Raw genomic sequence first — 27,942 nt, 5'->3', positions numbered from 1 at the left:
TAGAAAACTGCAGTGTACAACTGTTTTTGTGTTGCTGTTCATACTCGGCAATTCACACCACAATGTAAGCCAGCTGGCTTCCAGAGCACCAGCACACAACACAAACCATTCTATTTGAAGCAGTTCGGCAGAATGTAAATACGGTGTAAATTGAAGAGGTCAGGTAGCTTACCAGACTACAGAAGTGAACGCTGAATATTTATAACTGAATTCAAATGCTGTCAAGCATTCCAGGATATGTCCAAGACAGAGGTTGATAGATTTTTGGATATTAAGGGAATCAAGGGATATGGGGATAGTGCAGGAAAGTGGAGTTGAGGTAGAAGATCAGCCACGATCTTATTGAATGGTATGGCCTACTCCTGCTCTTATTTCTTATGTTATGTTCTAGAATTCAATTACTGCCCTCTAATTATCTCCAGACATCCATTTTTCTGTATTTTAACTTCAGTACAGCTCATAAGCTGTCATCACTTTAGCTAAAGTGCGGTGAGACATGGCCTCATCATTAAGATTTTTCAATCTGTTTCCCAACCAATCTTATGGGGAACAAAAAACACACATGCATTGCATTAAAAAGAGAGGGGATGAATAAATTATATCTCGAAGCTGTAAATTGCAATTACAATGATAGGCAAATCTTCAAAATGCAAACAGTAGCACAGTTAACAACCCTTCTATTTAATGTGTGAATATAATTCTGATGAATATTTTACTGCAAAAACTTTCTACAGCTTGACAAGCTGCACAAACATGGAGACCACAAATATTTATCCGAGACTATATATAAGTCATAAACCTCTTAGAAAATGTAAATACACAGACAACATTTATTTTCTTCAATTTATCATGGGTGTGACTCACTATCAAACAGAACAGAAATATATTAACTGATATTAAAAACAGAAGTCCTGTGCTGTCAATGACTATAGTGTGCAATAAATTGGCCAGACTTTAAAAACTGACATCAATGGGGGAAAGCCGCAAGATGAAATAATTTCAAGCAACTCTGCTGACATATTAAGCAACGTTGAGGCAGGCCCGAGTGCTGGGAAACACGCTCGGTAAATTCTGCTCCATGTTTGCCATAACAACATTTACAGCGCTGTTATCACTTTTAAATTAATTAAAAATAGCTCTGTAGCTCTACGCGAGATCATTGGGCCTATGTTAATGGGCTGCCGATTCACTATCACCCATTTTGCAATAGCGCCCGAGACCAGTTCCCACTCCCTCCCAAATTTCTAATGATGTAATTGCACCCTCTCCTAAGCTCGCATTGGCTTGCGATGGATTGTGGACCCGAGTCTTCTACCTGCAGTAACCCCACCTGCCTGCTCCCAATTAGTGAAATATGTATTAGCTGCAGAATGCGAGAGTTAATTAGACGCTGAGTTTTGAGCAGTCAAGTAGCGGATCTTTGATTTGTAAAATAAAAGTGTTTTGCAGTAACGCTTTGAATGAAACTCTGCTTTTTGAACATACAATATTGTCCAACACTATAATTTTCTTAAACTGAGGGTGCAGTTGTACTGCAATGAGAGAGTGGATCATCTTCAAGTGCTCAGCGGTTGCGTACACTGGTGTTATACAGTATTGCCTTTCTGCTGTATTCAGCTTTGAGATTCTGCTGTCCCGGGACACGTGCATACCTTGCTGGATGGTGGTTTCAGAGGTCCCGGCACTATGGCATGATCCTGTCACGGCAAATTACATTCAACAAACATCCTGTTATCCATATGCAAATTAACGGAAAAGTGCAGCTTGTAACCTGGACTCTTGGTTACAAGAGGTTTCATTTCACCCTCTATGTACTATAGGCTTCGGGTTATACCGACACTCTTACCCCTGCAAAGAGGAAACCACTTCACAGCGATGCATAAGTTGCAGTATAACTGCAGTCTGACCTTGCAATTCACAAAGGATTCTCTGGTTAGAGTGATTCTGAAATATGAGCAGAGTATATCAGAGGTTACTATTTATTAACTATTTTCTCAGCGTATACATGCGTAACAGCTAGTGATGTCCCTTGCCATACAATCTAGTCCTCTTCAATCAAAGTTGTTTAATTCAAATGATCTATAATTCAACTTCCTTTAGTGCTAAATTCTCACTTTGCTGTGCGAATTACGTTAACTAATTCAAATTATTAGACAATTCACATTTTTTTAGTGCAAAAAGTTACAATGAATTATCAGCAGCAGGCTGTGTAGTGACTTAAAGGGCAGTCTGCACAAGTACTTACCACCAAACCACAAACTAGCAATCCGCACCAAAGGCTATATCCTCAGAGCAATCAGTGATCATAACAGTCATTTGCACAATTATGTCTATTGCAGCCTGATTGCTGGCCACTTAAACTGACCACGCCAAGAGACTCTTTTGAATAGATCCATGTGAGACATCAGCACAGGGAACCGAACCCCCCTGCTTTAGTGCTAATGCTAAAAGACATGTTGCAGTTATCCATCTGATAGGGTGGAAAGGCATTTGCGATTCACAGACCCTCTTTTGTCCAGTCTGATGGTTAACACATTTACTTCAAGTTCATCGGGTCAGAAGTGGGTGAAACAATCAGGACACGGGGGTAGTTCCCAAGGACGGCAGCGGGAATGAACCACAAATTAACTTTGTCGCGTGGGCCTGAGGAATTTGCATGTAGGGTTTGGGCAAAAGAATTAAGCAATAGGAAAGGATATTCAAACAAAAAAAAAACACACTATTTGAGATATTCAGCTTTTCTCTTTCTTCCTGACATGTCCCCACCTGAAACTGTGGCCTGGATTTTAACTGCGGGAAACCACGTCAGCAAGTTGATTCCACAGCACCCGCGGTAGAATGCGACCCGGCTGATTTTAGAAGTCGGGCTTCATTTAAATCCCACTGTCCGGATTCCCATGCAGTGGGAAGCTGTGGCAAACCGTGTGACCCAGCTAACAGCAGGTAAGTGGCAGGACCGGCTCCTGCGCCATCCCGCAGGGATCCCGCGATTGGAAGGGGCGGGCGGGCTGAGTTTGTGGCAAGAGAGCTTTCCTTGTGGGGACCTGGAGGGAGAAAACTCCTCTTGCGCCTGGCTCCAGGGAAATCTGGGCCCTTGCTAGCCCTGATCCTCTTCACCGCTGGGTTAGCCTGATGGAAAACTCGCTGCCACTTCCCGCTCGGGGGGGCCACTAAAGCTGCAGTCGGGTCACTAGGTGTCCTTGCCACCTGGTCAGGAGAACAGGTTAATATCGGAACCAGTCAGCTCCTGGGCGAATACGTAACTTGGGCAATTTTATCTGCCCACCTGCCCGGTTCCAGCCAGGTGCGTAGGGTTAAAATTGCCTCCAATCTATTTCTAAACTAATCTTGAACATCAGCATCACCTGCATTACTCTTTTCCAATTTTCAACTACTGTATAATTGGCAAAAAATCCAATAGAGGTGAGGAGAATTTTTTTCATGCAGCAAGTTGTTATGATCTGAAATGCGCTGCCTGAAAAGAAGCAGATTCAATAGTAACTTTCAAAAGAAAATTGGATAAATACTTGAAAAGGTGAAATTTGCAGGGCTCTGGGGAAAGAGCAGAGGTAGTGGGACTAAGTGGAGAGCTCTTTCAAAGAGCCGGCACAGGCACGATGGGCCGAATGGCCTCCTTCTGTGCTGTATCATTCTATTAATATCAAATAGAAGTCCACTTGCTATAAATGTCTTCTTTTGATCAGACAGGTATGTGACATGTAGAAACCCATCACTGTGATTAAAGTCTCTAAACTAAATCTATTGAGAAATCAGCATAAGTAGGAGTCTCTGTTTCCCTGATGTGGACTGCACACTGTCACCGCACAGGGCTCAGCTTTTCTAACCTCGTTTCTATGGAATATGTAAAAGGATTCCAAGGAGATCTGCAAGATCGTCAGGTTTCTGCCCATCTGTCATCAAATCTCTGTATGTTCCCGTATTTGTTGACTTAGCCCTTTGCATATTTTGCTGTATACAAGTGTTTGCTTTTGGGTAGCAGACGCTGTTTTTTGGAAGTTAGAACAGGGGTCCCTGGGAGTGTGTTTTCAGGGCATCCATCACACTGTGAAAACCATGAGCATAGGGACAACTCCAATTAGCTAAACCTAAAGAAATTAGATGCAGGTTGACATGAGTCAAGTCTCAGGAAGTTCCCCCACCTTTTTCAAAGTGTATGCTGGAGTACTACTGGAACCAAGGTAACTAAAGCTGTGCAGCTTACCAGCAAAGAGAGCGAGTAAGCTGCCCGCTTACCGGTTACAACATTGGCTTACAGTTATCAAAATCCAAATGGGAAGAATCCTAGCCCATAGCCCCTCCAAGACCCACCAATGAGCCAGGTTGACTGACCAACCATGGACACTGCCGTGGAATGAAGATCTCATAGATCTGAGGAATCGGGATTTCGGTCATCATTCTATACCTCTCTACGCCCCCCAGGAGACCTGAAATTTCAGGCTGGGGTGGGTGGGGGAATTACCTAAATATATGCACAGACAACGTCAGCTGTGGGGTCAGTTAGCTCTGCTTGAGTCAGCAATGGATCTCAAACCAGTCTTCTAATTTATTCTTAACTCGGAATTGGCCGAGCAAACAGCGCTACTTTGTTCGGAAAGGATTGACAAATCCAAACATGACAGCCCGGATGGAAGGAGGATGGCGACTGCCATAATCAGTTAGTCAATGCAAGGGCTTGATGAGACAGCCTGCTGCTAACACTATTTGCATGTCTTCTGGAGCCTCTCCCCAAACTAAAAAGGTCGAGTCCCTGGAGGGGAGGGGGAGGAGGAGGAGAGGTGGACATAGCACAATAATTCAAATCATCATCTCTTCTAATAGACAAGAGGCCTTTTTACTAGCTATGCTTCAAACATAATAAATGGGGAAAGGCAAGAAGCTTTGAATGGATTTCCTTGTGGATCAACTCCCCCCATGTTAAGCCTGATAAATTAAAATGTTCAATTTCAGTCCATTACATAGAATTTTGAAAACATTTGCTGCTTATAGCAAGTTTCTGTTACTGCAGAGAGAGAGAGCAATTTATAAAAGAATTTTTCACAATTACTTTTCATTCAATTTTGACCGAAAGGATATTGCACACTTTCATTCTGATCAAGGGAAAATAAACGGCAGCTTTATCAATGCTGCGAGATACAGCGACAGGCCTCCTGGGACACGCTTTTCTCATTCCAGTGCTCGCTGAAGAACAGGACCCATTCTGTCCGCTTACAGCACGGGACTGGAGAACAGCACAAAGCCACCTGCAGTGCCGCACACAGCTACTTGTCTTCACTTCTCACTCCGACCAGAGTTTACCAAGTTTCCTTGAGAGAGATTGAAAGCACCATTAAGCACTTGCCAGCTCTGAAGGACGCAGCAGAACCAACAACTTGCGTAAACTGGAATTGGGACTGGAATTAAAACTTCAGATTTTAAATATTTTAGCTCTTGGTTGCAATCCAAGCAATTTCACTGAAATAATACAGGATCTGGAACACATTCAATCTGAAGTAGATTTAAGTTCCCTTGTGTCCTAAGAGGTTTTAGCAAAGCGTTTGCTTTTGGGAATAAACCTAGCTGGCTTTGAATGAGTCACTGAACAGACTGTACATTTACAGAGGGTGGGAGAAGGAGGGAGTGAGACAGAGAAATAAAAAACTCACTCATGTCTTGAAACGTTCGTGTGGAATTAATGTTGACCCAAAAAAAACACACATGTTGCAACTGATCAATAAAAACCACAATTTGTCTCAATGCGTATTTGTAATTTAGTTACAACTTAGATAAAAGTTGTGGGAATTTTATATAAATCATTGGAAGAGAAATTCAACTAACAGCCATCATTTTTCTCCCGCGCCTGCACTATGCTGGAATTGCGGCGGACGCCATCTTGGCTCAAGTGTCTTTCGGTCGTTTGGGGCGCCCTGAAACAGGCAGTAGGTTCCTTAAATATCCAAATCAGGGTCCCACGATGGTGGTGGGACTCTGAATGCGAAATTCAGGTACAAATGGACGGAGCTTGTGCCACGCACGCTCTGATTGGTTGTAACAGATGTTGAGCAGCCTGACCTAAAGGGCCCAGGAAACTTTCAGCTTTTACTATTGTGGGCCCAGGAGAAGCAGGAGTGCTTTTCCTGAGCCCATAGAACATCTAGGGCCCAGTGCTGTTGCGTTTGAAGCCCTCTCCCTCCTCCCGCCAGGGGAATCGCCTCCCCTCGCCCCAGAATGGACCTGCTGGCTGAATAGAGAGCCGCCCAATTTGCCCCCCTTCCCCCCACCAACCAGTTGAGCTACAGCGAGTTGCCCGTCTGGCGCTCGCAGCTTGCCGGTGACATTTAACCAAAGCTGAATGTGGCTCCGACCTCAGGCCGGAACAGATCGGCACACAATGCCCTTCACTCCTGCCGTCTTTGCAGCTCTTTTGGAGGGCAAGGCAAATTTCTCGGCCATTGTGTCAAAGCAGCAGAAAGACACATATTTTGGTGAGTTTGAAACAAATACACTTCGGCGAAATGATTGCAATTGCTCCAGAACATGGTACATTAAAAATCAAAACTGTTCCAATAAAAAGAATTAAGTTAGCAAACCTAAGGCCTAGTCAGATCTGGCTCCTTGCATGCTAGCTGTGGAACAGTTATAGTGACAAATACTAGCCCCAGGAAACTGGGTCAGGTTGCAGGTGGGCGAGGACACGCAGCTGCTGTTCTCCTTGATCCTCCCACGTTGAAGGAGGAAGTTCTGGCAGAGCAACAGGAGTGCTTCTCCACAGCTCGCTATCGGGAACAGAAAGAGAAAGTGGAAAGGCCACCAAATTCACTTTTGACCCACTGCACTCACTTGCTTTTCAGCTCATTCACTCTGGCAAACTGGCGTTTTAGGAAAGTGCTTTTGCCAAAACATCTTTTAGGAGTTTTTCCAAATTGAAAAGGTTTTATTTTAATTCTCTCCCAATCTCATCTTGGAAAGTACCTCATGTTGCAATCCACTGCAGCTCAGAAAGCAAGCTTCTTCCTCATACTGATGGGGGAAGACTTTGGTTTCCATCAGATAAGAGTTTGAAACACAGTAGAAATCTAAAGGCCAACGTTCCCCGTCCCCACCCCTGATGGCCCACGAGAGAGAAATCCGAGTGGGAACCGATACAATGAGCGATGCTCTAATACGGTGCCTGCTGGGTCTCAGATGTTCAGCTTGCTCGTTTCTCCCCTCTTCCAGAAGTCAACATTCCCTCCAGCTGTTCATGAAGTATGAGCTGAACTAGAGCACCCTACAACCATCAGTAGCAGTTGTCTGCAGTTGGCTTATAAGTAAATATCGCACATCACAACCCGTATAATTTTGTGTCGAAAATTCCCGAATGATGCTCAGCTGCCTCCCAGTTCAGCTACATCCCCTAATACCCGATATCTTTTATTAAACACTGAGTTATCGAGGTACAGCAGGGATGCCTAATTACAGTATGTCTTCATGGGGTGTGTGGATTTCCCACTGAAATATCTGAAGTTGTTGATGCAATCAGATCTTTGCAGTATGCCTTGCCTGGAGCCAGTGTGGAGAGAGCCAACAACAGCACGAAAATCATCCTACCCAAACCTCGGCCCACAAAATTCAATCAGGAACAGATATGCAAAAAAGACTGGGCTGCCCAGATGTTGCTGGCCAGGCTACTAGAGTTCAGGGGCCACAAGTGACCCTGGACCCATAGGTTGGACACCCTCCCCCCCCCCAACCAAGGTACAATCAGCCAGAGGTTCATCAAAGGTCTAGGAATAACCAACTGGGAGCCAGATGCTTGCCATGCAGTCCTAAGCCCAGTATTGAATAGTCTTACTGACAAAAAGTAACAATTGATTTACAAGAACCATCTAGTCTGGTAAAGTTTAGAACTTGTAGTATGTATTTGCAAAGTAATATGTTAGTGTATAACAGTATGCATTGTATAGCAATGTGCATATTGTACTGTACTGTATATTATATAGTAGCATAGTGCGTATTGTATATTCCCAAACTGCTCTCTCCTCCTTTAAGATGCTGCTTAAAACCTACCTCTTTGATCACGCTTTTGTTCGCCTATCCTAATGCTTCCTTCTTTCCTACATTACAACAGTAATTACTTCAAAAGTATTTCATTGGCTGTAAAGCGCTTCGAGACATCCCGAGCTAGTGCAAGGCGCTGTAGCAATGGGAGTTCGTTCTTTCTTTGGCTCGGTGTCAATTGTTGTCTGATTACGCTCTGTGAAGCGCCTTGGGACATTTACGTTAAAGGCGCTGTATAAATGCAAGTTGTTGTTGTGATGTGCACTGTATAGCAGTGTGCATGTTGTACAGTATTACATAGTGTATTGTATAGTAATGGCCAGCACCTAGTCGTCTGTACACTATCGGAGCGTGTGACTGTATAGTGGGGCATATTGTACACCCCTGCCAAGATGGAATATGGAATGGTTTAGCAGCACAAACAAATGCCTTTGTTGGTTGTATTCTCAAGAAGAAATAAATAAAAGCCTTTGACAGGTTTTTTAAAAAGTTTTTGCCTTAGGTACAAACAGCCTTAGTTCTCACGGGCTTCAATGATTAGTTTGTCGACTACAACAGAGAGCAGCCCAACAAACCCACAGCTATAAAGTGCAGAAGCTACCTTTTGCCGTGTGTCACGTGATTTGTAAAAGCAAGAAGCAAAATAAAATTAACAAATTTTGTCAGCACAAAATGAGCTGCTTCACCACTTTGTATAAATGCTCTCATTGGGTTAAATGGTCAGTGTACTAATTTAAGCCTTTTCTGTTCAATCCTGCAACCTCACATGTATTCACCACAAGGTGACTGCTGTATTGTTTGAAACGTTTCTCGTTCACTTCACTGCATTTTCTTCCATTCCTGGAATTTACAGTTGACTCAAACTTCTGCACAAATGTTTACCAGCGCACCAAAAACTCTGGATAGTGAAAAGGAAATTGAACTGACAGAGGATGTGTTTCCTGTGGTGGCTACAAGATAACCTCGTGCCTTGATGATCTCTGCTTTAGAGAACTGACCTCCACTATTGTCCTGCTGTCACTTCCCAGTTCCACATACAACCGTGTCCTTCCACTGAAGGCGACAGGTACACAAAAGAAAAATTATCGTATTCAGATGTGTATACAACAAAATAGAAAGCCTATCCATTACAGAAAGGGAAAATATAAATACTGTCATCTCCCCTTTTGTCTGGAATCACTTCCTTCTCCTGTCACTTCAGACCATTTCAAACTGTGTCAACACCGTGTAACACAAGGAGAAATCTGGCACAATGTGTACAACAACTCCGTTTTCATTGTGCTGCATAGAACAGAAACATTCTGTACATGGCATAAAATCAAAGGTTTTTCTTATATATATATTTAAAAGCCACTTTCCCTTTCCGCCAAGGGCTAAGGTTTCGGAATTCCTGATGTATTACTGAAGACCTTTCCCTCTCTTGCCCTCATTATGAAATTCCGACACATCAAGAAGCTGGCGGCAGTGGAAAAGCAAGGCCTCCATTCAGAATTCATTTGTAATGAAAATGGAAATAATCAATAACTACCTTATCTGTCTAGCCGGCCCTGTAATTTCCCCCCACTTCAGATTCTCCAATGTTACTTTGTCATTTAATTGGGCGACAGCACTGACTTGGAACAAGAGGGGGATTCACATTCAAGGTGGGAAGCCTCCAAAGCACTAGCGGCTGCCGGATGAATGGGTAAATGAGCCACCCCTTGTGGTGCTGCCCCACACAGACCGAGGTCCCAGGATCAATCTCTGGCCTGGACTAAGATTGCGACCAGTAAAGCGGAAAGGGTGCTACCACTGGCCTCAGTTCACCGGACTCTGGGACGGGGCGGAATTGCAAAAAGGAAACCGGTCAGCATTTCCACTCCAGACTGGAACGAGTAGGTTCGTTATTGACTTTCCAAGGCTGGGAAGTGTGCGCCCAAGTGCAGAACGAGGCTCAAATGTGATGTTCCACCCAGTGGAATAGCTTCCCAACACACACTGTCTGGGAGCACGTGAAGATTGCCCAGTCGGATGGGCCATTGGAGCACAGCTCGTGTGCACAGAGCAGTATTCATGGGACAGGATTAGGAGGGAAGTACTCCATACACAAAGTACTCCCTTTATATCCTCCCTTCTCCATTAATGACAGATGTCTTATCTGTATGGAACAGTATGGCCCGGTTTAACATGGGATAGGATGAGTGATGCAAGTTTTATCCAACCGCAGATTTTCCACCCACAAACTGCTGCTATATTTTCCAGGTCACAGCGACCTACAACCCTGGAGATCCACTCGCACTTCATACAGAAACTAGAACTGGCACCAAGTCAGAGGCTCCAATGTAAATCAGGTCAGACCATGTAAAAGTACTATAGGAGTTTATACAGAATCACCAAAAGCCGCAAGATTTGTGCCTGGTGCTCACAGATTTATTATTCAACGCAATGTGTTCAGGTCTGATATCTCTGTACATTGTGGGAGGTCCTATGTTCCTATACTCACAGAATGGAATTATCGGAACAGCGGACCTTTCCTCAGTGCACAGGAATAGGCTGAGAAATTCAGGAGCGCTCACAGGCCTCATTCTGAAAACTGATTACTCGCTATACAGCAGATTTCGATGCAAGTGCAACATTATGTACATGGCTCCTTTTTGCAAATATTAAAATTATACTGAGAATACTTCCTACTTTTGGGGATTTAGGAGGTCGCGTAGCACCTAAAAAACAGGAGTTCGGCGGCCCAGTTTCTAGACCATTGTCCTTTGTCATCTTTCTGCATATTTCATGTAATTTGTGGTGAAGGGGAAGATGCCATATGGACAGCATTTCGCACCTTATCATGTCTCTCACAAATTTCCCAGGTCACTTCTCACGCAGTGAATTACTCTGAAGTCCAGTCACTGTTATGTGGGGAAAAGGGCAACCATATTGCACACAATGGGCCTGAATTTGTGGTCGGAGGCTTCCCGCGGGCGAATGCCTCCGAACCGCAAGCACCTACCTGATGGTCCCAGAGATTCATAGACTCGCGCTCCTGGGCCTCTCTGTGTAGGCCTGCGTAAAGGCCCACGTATCCCAGAGGCGCGCGCGGTTCACAAGCGCCCCGGGATCACATGGGCCAGCCCAGCCAATTAGAAAGGGGGATTCCCATTATGCTTATGGGAATTCCACTTACGTACGGAAAGCTTAATAGGAACATAAGAACATAAGAAATAGGAGCAGGAGTAGGCCATACGGCCCCTCGGGCCTGCTCCGCCATTCAATAGGATCATGGCTGATCTGAATCTAGACTCACGTCCACTTCCCTGCCCTCTCCCCGTAACCCTTAATTCCCCAAAGAACACAAACTTCACACAACTTAAATAAAAATAAATCATTACATGTTCAAAATTAATTAAAATACAATTAAATTAAACATTTAAAACAAAAATTAAATTTTTTGAAAAATAAATTTAAACGTTTTAAAGGGGCTAAAAATAACCTATAACTAATGTTAAAAGTTTTTTTATGTTTAAATAATTTTTTTTAAATTAATATTTATTTAAACTCTTATGTTGGTAAAAGAAGGCCCTATGCCTGCTTTTACCAAGCACAAGAGTTTCACAGGCATTCGCTGGGCAGTAGTTGGGCAACTAGCCTGACTCTCTGCCCGCGAATGTCCATTTCCCGGGGATGTGGAGGATCTGTCGAGCTGAAACTTGACAGATCGCAAATTCCAGGTTTTTGCGCATGTGCATCGCACGCATAAACCCGGAACTTGAGGGGCACTTACAGCCACGTACGCAGTCATAGGCCCCGGAAAATCCGGGCCAATAAGATCTTACAAACAGCAATGACATGAATCTGGTTTTTGGCGGTTTTGGTTGAGGGAAAAATGTCGGCCAGGGCAGTCGGGCACGGGGACCAGGGATCCCGGCTTTCTTTGAAAATTGTCTTGGTATCTTTAACATCCACCTGAACCAACACAACAGTTACACGGCGCCTCAGTTTATCATCACAGCCAAAGGATGGCACCTCTGACACTGCCTCACTGCTTCAGAAAGTTTGCTACGGCTTTCAACTGCAGAAACAAAAGGAAAATGTCAGCTACTATTGCTTGGTGGCCGACATTGGCTCCCGGTCCGGCAACACCTCAATTTAAAAATTCTCATCCTTGTTTTCAAATCCCTCCCTATCTCTGTAATCTCCTCCAGCCCTACAAGTCCCCCAGAAATCTCAGCACTCCTCCAATTCTGCCCTCTTGAGCATTCCCGATTTTAATCACTCCACCATTGGTGGCCGTGCCTTCAGCTGCCTGGGCCCTAAGCTCTGGAATTCCCTAATTAAACCTCTCCGCCTCTCTACCTCTCTCTCCTCCTTTAAGGCGCTCCTTAAAACCTACCGTTTTACTACATTAAAGCCGCTATATAAATGCATGTTTTTGTTGTTGTTTGGATGTGCCGTTATACTGCATCTCCCAGTTTCACGCTGGTACAATTATAAGTGCGGTGAGTAGGCAGCACCCCATCCCCCGCCACTCCCAAATCTGGGGAAAAACACAGCCTTGCATGTACATAGCTCAGCACAGGCACAGGATTCTGCCCCTCTCTTGGGGACATTATTAACGTTATGAAAGAGAGATAGTCCCTTGAACATTAGATAGCTAAAGGCAATTTAACCTGCGCTCTTTTCAAACTTTAAAGTCGCGATTAAAAAGTGGTTTTCGTACTAGTTGCAAACTGGTGCGGAGCCAAAGTAGTGAAAAACTTCCTTCAGAAAGTGATCCTACATCAAATGACAAATGTTTGGCTGTAATTATCCTTCATATTGTGCTTTACTGCAACACCCAAAGCTACTTTTCAAAGACACAACTGCACTGTCAGAACTCCGAAAACCCATTACTCGCCATACAACAGATTTCGAGTGCAAGTGCAACACTAGACACAAGGCTTATTTTTGCAAACACTAAAGTTATACTGAGAGAGGTTGTGACCCTCCATACTGCAACGTTCGAACATGCTATTTAAGAGATAAATACAATGCAGCTCACAAATTTCTTGGCTCGCTGCTGATTTATTAGTGTGCAAAGAAATTCTACAGAAGCACAGTGTTAGTGTTCACAATTCTGGCCCAGACTGGAGTTGAATTTTATAGGTGCCTCATCCTTCCCCACCCCCGCCCTGCCAACTCAGTAAAGGAAATGGACAGACTGTCGAACTCAGTAGCATGTAGAAGCAGGATTTGGAACCTCTCCAGAATCCCACTTTTAAAAGTGGCTGAGTATTTAGACAATATGGGATACCAGCCTGGTCATGTTACTTCACCACATTGCTATCTGGGCTCAGCTCGGAGGAGTATGTGGAGCTGCGCGAACAGGGCTATAGTAGGCAGCACTTTGCTCATCTCTCGGGCCTTGTTTTAATTCAACCGCATTCCTAATTAACACACGATGGCTTATTGTCACTCCTGGGTATCTATTTAAGACATTTCCTTCACTGGATAAACTTAGATGGGGGCCTCGGAGAGGTGATCCTACAGAGGTGTACACGTTAGTTAGGAATACGGAAAAGGAAAAGCCAGAATATTACTTTGAATTAAGATGCGATAGTAAGATAAGGGGAGACTGGTTCAAACTGGTAAACGGTCAATTTGCCTGCGTGAACTAATGATGGGATGTGTACGAACGCTTTATTCCACTCATGGCAATCGTACACAGTTGGATAAACAATTCTTGTTCAACAGCCTCTCATCTGTAACAATTTGTTAAAATCTTACGTTTGTGCACATGTCCGTTACAAATTCCCATGTCCATATTTATAATGGAAACTGCCTAAACCCGCCGAGCTGTAATCACAGCCTCCCACAGTGGAGGTGCTGCAAAGTCACTGCGGGCGGGATGGTGTCATTCCAGCAGAGATTTAGAAGCAGGCAGGAGAAACTTCTTCACACAGAGAGTTGTGAGCAACGTTCCCGCTAAGCCACGCGGTCGCGCAGCAGTCTGGAGTTCCCGCGCAGGCCGCTCACCGGTTGTTATATGGAAGAAACCGCGCATGTGCGAAAATGTGAATGGGCTGCGCAGACAGTTAAAGGGACCACGCATGGAAAATAAATAAGAGGGAACATTGGTTGGGAGGCTGTGGAATTCACTTCTGGGGTTAGAGGTTGAGGCAGAAAGTGTGTCAAATTTCAAGATTAGTTTGGAGAGGTGGATGAGGTAAAAGAGAATCATGGAATATGGGAACAAGGTGGGTACATGTGATTAGGGTTATGTGCCTGTGTGGAGAGTAAATGCCGACATGGGCTGGTTGGGCCGAATGGCCTGTTTCTGTATTGTAACTGTGATGTATAACTTTACAATGGGGACTGAATTGCATTTATATGCTCTGGTCTAAATATCACCCAGTCTCTATTAGGCACTTTACCGCCTTCTGGAATCAACACGGAGCTCAACAATTTCAGATCATAACCAGAGCCCCCATTTATTCGGATGGTAGCTGTTGATGATTCTGCTATTCCCATTTACACCTCCCCTGGACCCATCTTTTGTTTCTTTACTTGTCCCATTCCCGTTTACCTTGCACCATCATCCCTTTTGTCTTTTAATCTCTCCTGCCTTCCATCCTATCACAGACCTTCCCTTTTGTTCTTTCCTCCCCTCCCCCCTTTCACTGCTCCTGCACTTGCTTAAAACCGGTTACATCTCTAACTTTTTCCGGTTCTGCTGAAAGGTCATCGACCTGAAACGTTAACTCTGTTTTTCGCTCCGAAGATGCTGCCGGACCCGCTGAGTATTTCCAGCATTTTCGGTTTTTATTTCACATTTCCAGCATCCACAGTATTTTGCTTTTTTTACTATACTTAGTCTCGACTCCCCTTGTGCAATGCCAGAGATCAACTATTACATATAATTTATTCAACTGTGGGACTGGGACAGCTTTCTTGTGCTCCTTTTGCACAAGGTTATCTCCAGTGGTGCTCTGGATTTCACAGGATTACTCTAAATTTCGCCATCGGTGCGGTAAAATTAAAATCAATTCAGGAAGTCCGTAAGTTAAGTATGAAACCTCATCACTGAGTGTCGGTAACAGTGCTCCAGTTACATACAGTCATATATTGTGCAGATGTTTATATAATCAATATTTAGAATGGCAGAAAATTATGGAATTATAAATTTAAGCTAAGTTTTAAACACGGTTTCTCTTCTGATAGTTGCGCCCCACTGTCTGTGTGGTTTTTGTAGACCAGAAGTAACAACTGTCCTATTGTATAGTATCAAACCCAGGCCTGGAACTGATGTTGAATGTCCCCTACTTCTCTCAGTTTGAATGTGGGAGTATCACAGGCCAGCTTGCATCTTCTAAAAGCGACAAAACCAGTCAATATTTTCAAATGCACGCTTTAAAATGTCCACTTAAAGAGCTAGCTGACGTGGCACCTTTTAGAAAACAAGGAGTGAACATGACCCTGTTCCAGTGACTGTTCTGGGAAGTATTCAGCCCGTTGTCACTTTTTGAACATAACTTACTCACAGCCTTAACTTCTTGGAACCGTGCACACCTCTCCAGATTCTCTCTCTCTCTCTGAAGCTCTTACTGGCAACAAGAAGTTCCACTTTGTGAAGCCAAATTTCCCTTCAAAGAAGAGACTGTCAATCAATTGTGATTAAAGCAAATATTACTATTCTGCCCTGAGAAACCTTTCCTGACTTGGGGCAATTTTAACCTCAGCCGTCCATCGGGAACCTGACAGGATTGGGTGTGACACTGGCGTTACACCCCGCCCGACTTTACTCTTCATTTAAGTCAGCATGGAGTAATGTTGGGCGGGGCGCAAAACCCAATCCCGTGAGATTCCTGCCAGTAAATTCGGTTAAAATTGACATCGAGTCTACAGCACAGAAAGAGGCCGTTCGGCCCAACTGGTCCATGCTGGGGTTTATGCTCCACACGAGCCTTTCCACCATCTACAAGGCACAAGTCAGGAGTGTGATGGAATACTCTCCACTTGCCTGGATGAGTGCAGCTCCACCAACACAAGAAGCTCGACACCATCCAGGACAAAGCAACCCGCTTGATTGACACCCCATCCACCACTTTAAACATTCACTCCCTCCACCACCGGCGTACCGTGGCTGCAGTGTGTACCATCTACAAGATGCACTGCAGCAACTCGCCAAGGCTTCTTCGGCAGCACCTCCCAAACCCGCGACCTCTTCCACCTAGAAGGACAAGGGCACCAGGCGTATGGGAACACCACCACCTCCAAGTTCCCCTCCAAGTCACACACCATCCTTGTAGTGTATGTACCCGTCTACCTTTAAGGGAACTATTGAATGTAACCGTTCACCTTTAAGGGAACTGTTGTGTATGTAACCGTTTACCTTTAAGGGAACTATAGAATGTGACCGTTCGCCTTTAAGAGCACTACTTTAGGGTGGCACTATTTATTGGCTCATGTATACTGTAATACCGATAGTGACCACACCAGTATATAAGGGTTGTGATACGTTAACTAGATCAGAAATCGCCCAGACCACTGAATAGTAAAGACCTGTTTTGTTTGTACTTCTAAAGTCTCTGAAGTTATTTACTGCACAACCTACAGACTTTACAGTGGCGACGAGTCCGATCGTACCCTGCGGCAAGACTAACCAGTAGCAGAGAGCTTCAAAAAGAAAACACGAGGCTCCGTCTACTAAAAGTATAGTACTTACTGGAAGCTGGAAGATTAACAGCAAAGCTGCGGCAGCAACAGGCACAGATTACCCTGCTACCACATCTTGAGCGAGCCAATCAGCCTAAAACAAGGCGGCCGAAGAGACTGTGAGTAGTTAAAACAAATAAATTTTAAAAAAACGGGGTAGAAGTATTTGGAGGAGAAGGGCAAAGCATTCGGGTCCAACGGCGTCGGGTGACAGCCGGACCGCGGGCAATGTGAGAAGCCGTGCAGCAACCGCTGCCACGAAGCGCTGAGCCTGCGAGTAGGCGCGGGAGTGTCAGAGTCGAGAGCCGCGCGAGCGGGGGAGCCAGAGCCGAGCGGGAGGCGTTGCAAGCCAGCGATCGCATCTCCAGATAAGGGCCGAGAGCCGCGAGAGCGATCGGATCTACAGATAAGGGCCGGCAGCCGCTTCGCGATCCAGCGATCGCATTATAGATAAGGGCCGCACTCGGACTGACAGACGGCGTCGGGGGACCGGGTGAAGACCGCCAAGCGCGGGAAAACCGCCATTGAAGTGGGCGGGGAGAGCGAGAAGCGCGGGAAAGCCGCCATTTTTCGGGGAAAACCGCTGAAGAAGAAGGAAGAAGCGGGAAACCGCCATCTTGGAAATTATTAAGAATTTCAGAAAAGTAATAAGATTTTTCAGAAAGGCTGGTGTGTTCTCAAGAAGAGAGAAGAAAATTAATAATAAGTAAAGTAATACTTGTACTGTTCTCAAAAAGAGAAGATGCCTAAGCGAGGAAATATTAATGACTTTAATGCTGAAATAGAAGACTGGGCCACGTATGTGGAACGCATAGAAATATATTGCGTAGCCAACGAAATTGAGGATGACAACAAGGCAATAACTTTGTTAAATTCGATGGGAGCAAAAACATACGGGCTTTTGAAACATCTAATAGCACCAGTTAAACCAGTGGACCAGACCTTCGAAGAGATCGTAACAGTGTTGAAGGATCACTTGAACCCCACACCGTTGATGCTGGCTGAACGATTTAAATTTTACGCCAGAACCCAGAGGCAAGATGAAAGCAATGCGGAATACTTAGTCGAACTGCGTAAGCTAGCGAAATACTGCCAGTTTGGAGGGAATTTGACAGAGGCGCTGCGGGACAAGTTCGTATGCGGCTTGGCCAAAGAAGGAACGCAGAAGCGACTTCTGGAAGAAAACGACCTCACACTGGACAGGGCTGTCCTCATAGCTTCATCGCACGAAGCCGCAGCGAAAGGGACGGCGGAAATGCAGCTAAAGGCGGCGGCACTCGGGGTGGACCAAATTACAGCAAGCACTCCCAAATGCTACCGTTGTGGAAAGACAACGCACGACCAGAATCAGTGCTGGTTTAAGAACCAAGAGTGCAGGAAATGTGGCAAACTGGGTCACATCGCGAAGGTATGCAGGTCCGGAAAGAAGACCAACAAGCAAAGGAAGCCACCACCACAAGGAAAGTACAACAAGGTGCATCAGGTGGCTGAAAAGAGTTCAGACGAACAAAATTCAGACTCAGACCCAAACAGCCAGGAGCTGGATAGTCTGAGAATCCACCATGTGGGTAAGGTAACTGATCTACAGTTGATCTGGGTCACACTAAAAATAGCGGGAGTCCAAGTACGAATGGAGCTGGACACGGGATCAGCTGTATCCGTCATCAACCAAAAGGACTATCACCGGCTATTCTCTCACATACCCTTAAGAAATACCAAATTCGTATTACAGACATACACGGGGCATCATGTATACCCCCTGGGAAAAATACGAGTCAAGGTGAGAGATAGGGGTAAAGAACACCCACGAATGTATCTGTACGTACTACCTGAGGGAGGACCACCACTTCTGGGACGGGAGTGGATCAAGAAAATAGACATGGAATGGCACTACCGACAAGCAATGACGAGTGAGGACTCGGTGCAGACAAGCAGCTCAGACTCCGAGCCGGAAGACGATAAGTCCAGCTTATGTATGAAAAACAAGATTAACATGAACTCACGGACTAAGGTTGGGAAATCGATGGCGTGCATAAAGACAGAGAATTCTGAGTCTGTTCAAGCTACAGACATATGCATTACGGAGGAACACCGGGCTAGAACTCAACGTTATGTCAAAGTACAACGACAATTAGAACAGTTGAGTGCCCGTCTCCTACAAGAGATGGAAAAGGTGAAAAAGTTCTGGGACACCGAATGGGAGTCCCTGGAAAGACAACAGAGACAGCTCGCTCAAGCAGAGAGCGACCATAGAGCCATCGTGGCCAAGTACCAATCACATCTCCCGGAGGCTGTTCAGGAACTAGAATATACACAGAACGATCCAAAGGAAGAGGAATCTTCAGGAAGTCAGGATGGTATTCCAGTTCACCTCTACGACTTGTTGCAAGCAGAGTGGAACGAGTTGAAAGAACAGTATGAACAGGCTCGGACTACAATCCTGGAAGGGGTTAACTTGGCAACTTCCGAAAAGCTCGTGTTAGTGAAAGCATATGAACGACTAAAGGTTGACCATAAGCAAGAATTACAAAGTCTGCAGGAAATGTTTGATGAGCTTCAGGCCAAGGCTGACTCATCGTTAGGGATTCAATCCATAGGAAAAAAATTAGTGGTGGAAGACATACCAGAACAGGGAATACAGGATGTCCAAGAACTCGTTAAATTATTAAAGGAAACACAAAATAAATATGAAGCGGCAATGGCCGAGGTCCAACGACTTGAAGAACAGATGCAACTGGAAATCTTTTCAGTGGAAGAAAAGGGAACTGTAAGAAACACAGAGACCGTAAGAATGGGCCATGAACATGAGCTTAAATCGTCAGAGGAGAAGGGTTTGGAGCTCTCAAAAGTTACTTAAATAGCCGAGGTTGCAACACAGACTGAGAAGATGGCAGCAGAGCAACCCTTAGATACCAAAAGTACGCTGACTCATGTCAAGGTTGAACAACAGAACGCTGAAACAACTGCTCCGGTAGAGGGATTGAATAGTCCGATCAATCAATCTCCAAAGGAAGTTGAAGTATTAAAATCACAAATGAGGTCATTAGTAAACAACTTGCTGAAAGCCCAGAAAAAGTTAGAGGAAGCGGAACACGTGAAGAAGTCTCTTCAGGAAAGATGTCTGGATTTGGAACAAAAGCTGGCTGACGTCCAGCTGGGTAGGGAGGACATAGAAGACCCTCTCGCTGGCCTAGCTCAGGACGACTCCGAATATTACTATGTCCTGTCCTGCCCAACTTGTAACTTCGACTCCCACCATACAGAAATCATGGAGGAGCACCGAAAGTCTACGGAACATCGGGAGAAGGTGGCTCTACTACGGAAAAAGGAGGAAGAGAAGGAGGAACTGCGCATGCAGCTGGCAGCTGACAGTGGAGCCCAGAGAGTCTCCAAGAAGCAGAAAAGGAAAAGTCGAAACAGAAGATGACCCATCTGAACCATTATTACCTCTACCAGATCACACACGTGGTCCCTCCGAACGGAGCCAATTCAGTTCGGAAGTTCAAACTGTTAAACCCATGGAAGGACTATTGAATGAGTCACTCCAGCAATGTGAACCGACTACACCACAGAGACTGAATCTATGAACTGTTTTCCACAGAGACTGAATCTGTGATCTGTTTTGACATGAAGTTATATATGTTATTATGTTATGTTAAACATGAAGTTATATGACGTTGACTCCATCGAGAGTATATCTGTAAATTGTTATATGACGTTGACTCCATCGAGAGTATATCTGCAAACTGTTTATATAAAATTGAAGATTGTATGTTTAACGGGATTCTGTAAGTAATAAGCTAGGAAGGGAGGAGTGTTGTGTATGTAACCGTTTACCTTTAAGGGAACTATAGAATGTGACCGTTCGCCTTTAAGAGCACTACTTTAGGGTGGCACTATTTATTGGCTCATGTATACTGTAATACCGATAGTGACCACACCAGTATATAAGGGTTGTGATACGTTAACTAGATCAGAAATCGCCCAGACCACTGAATAGTAAAGACCTGTTTTGTTTGTACTTCTAAAGTCTCTGAAGTTATTTACTGCACAACCTACAGACTTTACAGGAACTACTTTAGGTGTGGCACTATTTGTTTGGCTTCTGTATACTGTAATACCGATAGTGACCACACCAGTATATAAGTGTTGTAGCAGGATTTCTGGGGCAGATTCGCCCGGACCTTCGAATAGTAAAGACCTGTTTGTTTGTTACTTCTGAAGTCTGTGTATTTATTAACTGCACAACCCACAGACTTTACAGTGGCGATGAGTCCGATCGTACCCTGCGGCAAGATTACCATAAGCAACGAAGAGCGTCGAAGAGAGACAACCGCCCTCGTCGTGCTACCAAAAGAAAACACGAGGCTGCAACAACAGAAAGCTGGAAGACTAACAACAAAAGCTGTATCAGCAACAGGCACTGACTACCCTTCTGCCACGGTGCGGAGTGAGCCGACCAGCAAGAAACAAGGCGGCCGAAGAGACTGTGAGTAGGGGAAGGTGTAGAAGCATCCGGAGGATAAGGGCAGAGCACTCGACCTCGGTCGAGGGGGAGCTGTGCCGGCCAAAAGTCGGGTCCAACGGCGTCGGGTGACAGCCGGACCGCGATCGGCGGGACAATCGGGGCAGCGACCGCAGCCACGAAGCGCTGAGCCTGCGAGTAGGCGCGGGAAGAGAAACCCAGCCGCAGCCGGGGAGGGAAACACCGGTCTGCGAGAGGGCTGGGGAGGCGAACGGGAACCGTGCGGGTGAGAGCCGGGTGCGGAGAGAGAGAGACTGCGAGGAGCCGGTCCAGCGGCTGAGCTGTTCTCCACCAACGGGGTACTCAGAGCCGGCAAAACCGAACGTGCGGGAGTGGGTGAGAGACACAGCCGAAAACGGGGTGAGAGACTGCGCGAGAGCCAGTCCAGCGGTGAGCTGTTCTCCACCAACGGGGTACCCAGGGCCGGTAGCATCGAACGTGCGGGTGAGAGAGACAGAGCCGGGTACGGAGAGAGAGACTGCGCGAGAGCCAGTCCAGCGGCTGAACTGTCCTCCGCTAACGGGGTGTACCCAGCGCCGGTAGAGCCGTGCGGGCGGGAGAAAAAGACATAGCCGAGTAAGGGGAGCTGTGCGGTAGCCAGCCAGCGGCTGAACCTGTCCGCTGAGGGGGAAGCGTACCCCTTCCACCGGGAAGAAACGCGGGAAGCCGCCATTAGGCGGAGAAGACGCCAGAAGCGGGAAACCGCCATTGAAGTGGGCGGGGCGAGAAAGGAAGAGCGGGAAACCGCCATTTTCGCGGGAAAACCGCCATCTTGATTGACATACCGCCATTGAAGTGGGTGGGGAGAAAAGGAAAGAGCGGGAAACCGCCGATTTCGCGGGAAAACCGCCATCTTAGAAACAAATAAATAAATAAGAAATACTGGTGCTGCTCCCAAGGGAAGAAAGATGCCTAAGCGAGGGAATATTAACAACTTTAATTCTGAAATAGAAGACTGGGCCACGTACGTGGAACGCATAGAGATCTATTGCGAAGCCAACAAAATAGAGGAAGACGACAAGGCGATAACATTGCTAAACTCGATGGGGGCAAAAACATACGGGCTCTTGAAGCATCTAATAGCACCAAGTAAACCAGCGGATCAGACCTTCGAAGAGATTGTGGCTGTGCTGAAGGACCACTTGAACCCCACACCGCTGATGCTGGCTGAACGATTCAAATTCTACGCAAGAACGCAGAAGGAAGACGAAAGCAATGCGGAATACTTGGTCGAACTGCGTAGGCTAGCGAAATACTGCCAGTTCGGAGGGAATCTGACAGAAGCGCTGCGGGACAAGTTCGTATGTGGATTGTCCAAAGAAGGGACGCAGAAGCGACTACTGGAAGAGAATGACCTCACACTGGACCGGGCTGTCCTTATAGCTGCATCGCACGAAGCCGCAGCGAAAGGAACGGTGGAAATGCAACTAAAGGCGGCGGCACTCGGGGTGGACCAAATTACTTCAAGCACAACAAAATGCTACCGTTGTGGGAAGACCACGCATGACCAGAATCAATGCTGGTTTAAGAACCAAGAGTGTAGGAAATGTGGCAAACTGGGTCACATCGCGAAGGTATGCCGGTCCGGGAAAAAGATCAATAATCAAAGGAAGCCATCACCAGAAAAGTACAACAAGGTACACAAGGTGGCTGAGAAGAGTTCAGACGAACAGAATTCAGACTCAGACCCAAACAACCAGGAGCTGGGTAGTCTGAGAATCCACAATGTGGGTAAAGAAACGGATCTACAGGCCATCTGGGTCATACTAAAAATAGCTGGAGTCCAAATAAGAATGGAGCTGGACACTGGATCAGCTCTATCAGTCATCAACCGAAGGGACTACCACCGGCTATTCTCTCACATACCTTTAAGAAATACCAAGTTCGTATTACAGACATACACGGGGCATAACATATACCCCGTGGGGAAAATAAGAGTCAAGGTGAGAGATAGGGGTAAAGAACACCCAAGAATGAGCTTGTACGTATTACCTGAGGGAGGACCACCACTTCTAGGACAGGAGTGGATTAAGAAAATAGACATGGAATGGCATTACCTAAAAGCCATAATGAGGGAGGACTCGGTGCAAGCTATTAGCTCAGATTCTGAAATGGATGATGATAAGACCAAGTCGAAAACGAAGACAGGCAGAAGGACTTATGGTACCAAGAAGAATAAAGCTGCAGAGCAGAACTCCAGGTTGACAGAGAATTCTGAGCCTGTTCAAGCAAAGGATTCATCCATGACGGAAGAACACCGAGCTCGGACGCAAACTTATGTCAAAGTACGACAACAATTAGAACAGTTGAGTGATCGTCTCGTACAGGAGATGAAAAATATGGAAAAGTTCTGGGACACTGAATGGGGGAACCTGGAAAGACTACAGAGACAGCTAGCTCAAGCAGAGAGCGACCATAGAGCCATCCTGGTCAAATACCAATCACATTCCCCTGATGCTGTTCAGGAACTAGAATATTTACAGAATGAACCAAAGGAAGAGGAATCTTCAGGGAGCCAGGATTTTATTCCAGTTCTTCTTTACGACTCCTTACAAGCAGAGTGTGAGAAGTTGAAAGAACAGTATGAACAGGCCCAGGCTACAATTCAGAAGGGGGTTAACTCGGCAGCCTCCGAAAAGCTAGTTTCAGTAGAAGCATATGAACAACTAAAGGTTGAACATGAGCAAGAAGTCCAAAGGCTGCAGGAAATTCTTGATGAGCTCAAGGCCAAGACAGACTCATCGATAGAAGCTCCATCCATAGATGAGCAATTAGAGGTGAAAATCATGGCAGAGCATGAAAGACAGGATGTCCAAGAACTTATAAAAACATTGAAGGACACCCAAGACAAATATGAGGCGGCAATGTCTGAGGTTCAACAACTTGAAGAACAGATTCAACTGGGAATCCTTGCAGTGGAAGAACAGGACACTGTAAGAATGGTCCCTGAACATGAACTAGAGAGCATCAGGGCGCAACTTTTCCGAGCGCTGAAAGCCAAAGTTCAAGAGGAACGTAAGGTGGAAGTATTGGAGAAAGAGGTGGATGAAATGGAGAAGACTCTGATCCACCGTGTTCCCAGGGAAGAGTTAACAGTCGGCCAACTCCTTCATATGCTGAAGGACAAGACTCTACAAGGGGAACAATCTGAACACGAGCTTCAATCTTCAGGGGGAACGAGTTCGGAGCTCTCAAAAGTCACGGAGATAGCTGAGGTGGCAACACAAATTTTACAAGGATGCCAAAAGTACGTTGAATCACGTCAAGGTGAACAGAAGAAGGTGGAAACCGTTACTTCAGTAGAAGGGTTAAATAGCCTGATAACGCAATTACCGGTGGAAAGGAAGGTATTGAACTCACAAATGAGGTCCGTCGTGAAGGAATGGCAGATAACCCAGGAAGAGCGGGATGAATATGAATGCATGAAGAAGGCTTTTCAAGAAAGATGTTTAGGGAAGGAACCACCGTCAGCTAACGCCCAGACGGGTGAGGAGGAAGAAGTCTCTCTCGCTGGCCTAACTCAGGACGAACCTGAATATTACCATGACCTGTTGAGTGACACTGAATATTATGAGGATGTGGTCTGCCCAGCTTGTGATGAAAACTCTCAAAGTGCTGAAATCCGGATGAAGCACTTAAGGTCTAAGGAACATAGAGAGTTGGTGGCGCTACAGCTGGCAGCCGAGAAAGGAGCTCCGAGAGTTTCAAAAAGGCAGAAAAGAAAAAGAAGAAGCAGAAGATAATAACTGTCTAAAATATTAGCACTTCTACCATTCCAGGCGGGACATTACGAAAGGAGCTAAATTAGTTGAAAAACTGGTAAATGTCAAGACAGCCAGTTGGTTGTCAAAGTCCGCACTGCTGGTTCAACAGGACGAAAGTTCAAGCTGCTACGTCAAGAAAAAGGCTATGGAGGAGTCACGCTAGCCAGGTGAACCGGCTACCCCAAAGAAATGTTGTTCGGAACGAGTCAAGATCAGAGACTGAATCTATGAACTGTTTCCGCAGAGACGGAACCTGTGAACTGCTTCCACCGAGATTATATTTGTAAATTGTTTTATATGACATTGACTCCACCGAGATTATAGCTGTAATTTGTTTTATAGGAAGTTGAAGATATGTATGTTTAACGGGGACTCTGTAAGTAATAAGCTAAAAAGGGAGGATTGTAGTGTATGTACCCGTCTACCTTTAAGGGAACTATTGAATGTAACCGTTCACCTTTAAGGGAACTACTTTAGGTGTGGCACTATTTGTTTGGCTTCTGTATACTGTAATACCGATAGTGACCACACCAGTATATAAGTGTTGTAGCAGGATTTCTGGGGCAGATTCGCCCGGACCTTCGAATAGTAAAGACCTGTTTGTTTGTTACTTCTGAAGTCTGTGTATTTATTAACTGCACAACCCACAGACTTTACAATCCTGACTTGGAAATATATCGCCGTTCCTTCATCGTCGCTGGGTCAAAATCGTGGAACTCCCTCCCTAACAGCACTGTGGGAGCACCTTCACCACACGGACTGCAGCGGTTCAAGAAGGTGGCTCACCACAACCTTCTCAAGGGCAATTAGGGATGGGCGATAAAAGCTGGCCTTGCCAGCAACGCCCACATCCCATAGACGAATATAAACGTCATCTCACCCTATCAGCATATCCCCCTATTCCTTTCTCTCTCAGAAAGAATTGACTTTCTGAACACGGCGCTGTAAAAATAGCTGACGTGTCCCCACGGGGAGTAAGCGTTCCATTATACTAGTACATATGGCAAATAAAAATTGAATTGAATTGTTTATCCAGCTTCCCCTTAAATGTATCTTTGCTATTCGCCTCAACCACTCCCTGTGGTAGCGAGTTCCACATTCTCACCAATCTCTGAGTAAAGAAGTTTCTCCTGAATTCCTTATTGGATTTATTAGTGACTATCTTATATCGTAAATTTACCTCCCCCCCGCCCCCACCTCCCCGATTCCTTTAAAACTGCTTATACATAAATAAACTCATTTACTCACACAGACCAGCATCTTTGATCCAGTTATTGAGCAATGCCTCATTAAGTGCTAATGAGTCAGTAAATACACATTATCTGGAATCTTAGCTGACTTAACACCTTTGTGACTGTTGGCCAGGGGTGCAAACACCTGCTGACATGCCACCTACCCAGTTGCAAATCACAGGATGCATCAAGTTTAGCAGGTTAAACAATTTGAAGTACACACTGTAATTCACACGTAAATCAAAGGAAGCTTCACTTAGTCAGCCAGTTTGCTGGTGACGGGTTTGATTGTACAGGAAACTTTTTTTTATCCGGCACCGATGGGACCGATGTGGTGCCGGTTCATCAAAACTTCCGGATCACCGAGCGCTATAGTAAAAGATACGAGCGCTCCGTATAAAGCAACAAACCCTGTTGCTTAGCAACAGGTTCAGAACAATGGCCACAAGTTACAAGCGTCTCTGTAGCTTAGCAACAGCTGCAGCCACACCCTTGCACAGCAACAGATGGAGGAAGGCAAGTAATAAAACTTACCTGAACCTACTCCTGAATTTTGCCGGTTAACCGAGATTTCCGGTTATTTAGGTGCCGGTAAATCGAAAGTTTCCTGTAGCTGTAAAAACCAGAAAATAGAATCCATCTTAAAACTTAAAACATATCCGGGCCCAACAGAACAACACATTTTGCTTTTGTCACATCTGTCTCATGAGGACTCATTAAACTGCACTACAGCATTGGCTACATTTCAAAAATACTTTCTGATGAAAGGTCACTGACCTGAAACATTGACTCTGTTTCTCTCTCCACAGATGCTGCCTGACCTGCTGAGTATTTCCAGCATTTTCTGTTTTTATTTCAGATTTCCAGCATCTGCAGTATTTTGCTTTTGTTTCAAAAAGTACTTCATTGGCTGTAAAGCACTTTGGGATGGCCTGAGGTTGTGGAAGGAGCTGTATGAATCTAAGAGCGCGATCTTGCCATCCCTGGGGAGGCAGGTATGGAGGCTGGACTGCTGGGAAAATGGCAGAAATTGGGGGTGGGTGCCCATCCCGTCCCCAACCTGCCTCTGTGCCATCTTCCCAGGAGGCGGGTAGGTGACCCACGCCGAGTCCCGTCTCCTCGAGGCTGGAAGGGGATTACAGCCACTTAATTGCCTGTTAACAGGCAGTTAAGAGGATTATCCCCATTTTTCCAACAGAGACGCAGGCTTCCCGACGTTGGGAAACCCCGCCAGGGTCACCGAGGCGAGCAGTGGGTCTGCGGGGGTCGGAGGGGTGCAAAAGTGCGCTGTGAAGGTAAGTGATGGGTGCAACTGTGGAGAGGTAAGTGTGTGAGGTGAGTGAAAAGTGATAGAAAAAGTTTACTTACCTTTGTTTCTTCCTGCAGGCTTCAAGAGTTGGGGATGCGGAGAGTCTCACACCTCTGCGGCAGAGATGACAGATGGCTGCTGCATTCTGCAATGCAACAACCATCTAATTTCTGCAAAAGAAAGAGGTTTGATGAGGTCTTGAATTCAAGAACACATCAAACTACAGAGAATGTCAGTGTTTGACAGCTTCACAGAGTTGTCAAACGATGACAATTCATCTGTCATACGCTGACGTTCTCTGCAACCGGCTTTTCCTTAATTGGCCTGCTTAGCCCGCTGGGCGGGCTTAACAAGGTCAATCAAGGGAAAATAGCCTGGGTTGGCCAGAAATCAATGGAGGCGGGACATCGA

At 45.6% G+C, this 27,942-nt stretch overlaps 1 protein-coding gene across 1 annotated transcript in view; it reads right to left on the bottom strand.

Moving 5' to 3' along the window:
• LOC147098693 (collagen alpha-1(XIII) chain-like) overlaps window positions 1-27,942 on the bottom strand; it is a 71,989-nt gene that overhangs the window by 2,030 nt on the left and 42,017 nt on the right. The window lies entirely within an intron of this gene.

This window comes from Somniosus microcephalus, chromosome 29, assembly GCF_052327205.1.
Source record: "Somniosus microcephalus isolate GS21.2 chromosome 29, FLI_Smic_1.0, whole genome shotgun sequence".
Lineage (NCBI taxonomy): Eukaryota > Metazoa > Chordata > Chondrichthyes > Squaliformes > Somniosidae > Somniosus > Somniosus microcephalus.
The sequence above is the reverse complement of the archived record's forward strand: the minus strand, read 5'-3'. Positions and strand labels throughout refer to the sequence as shown.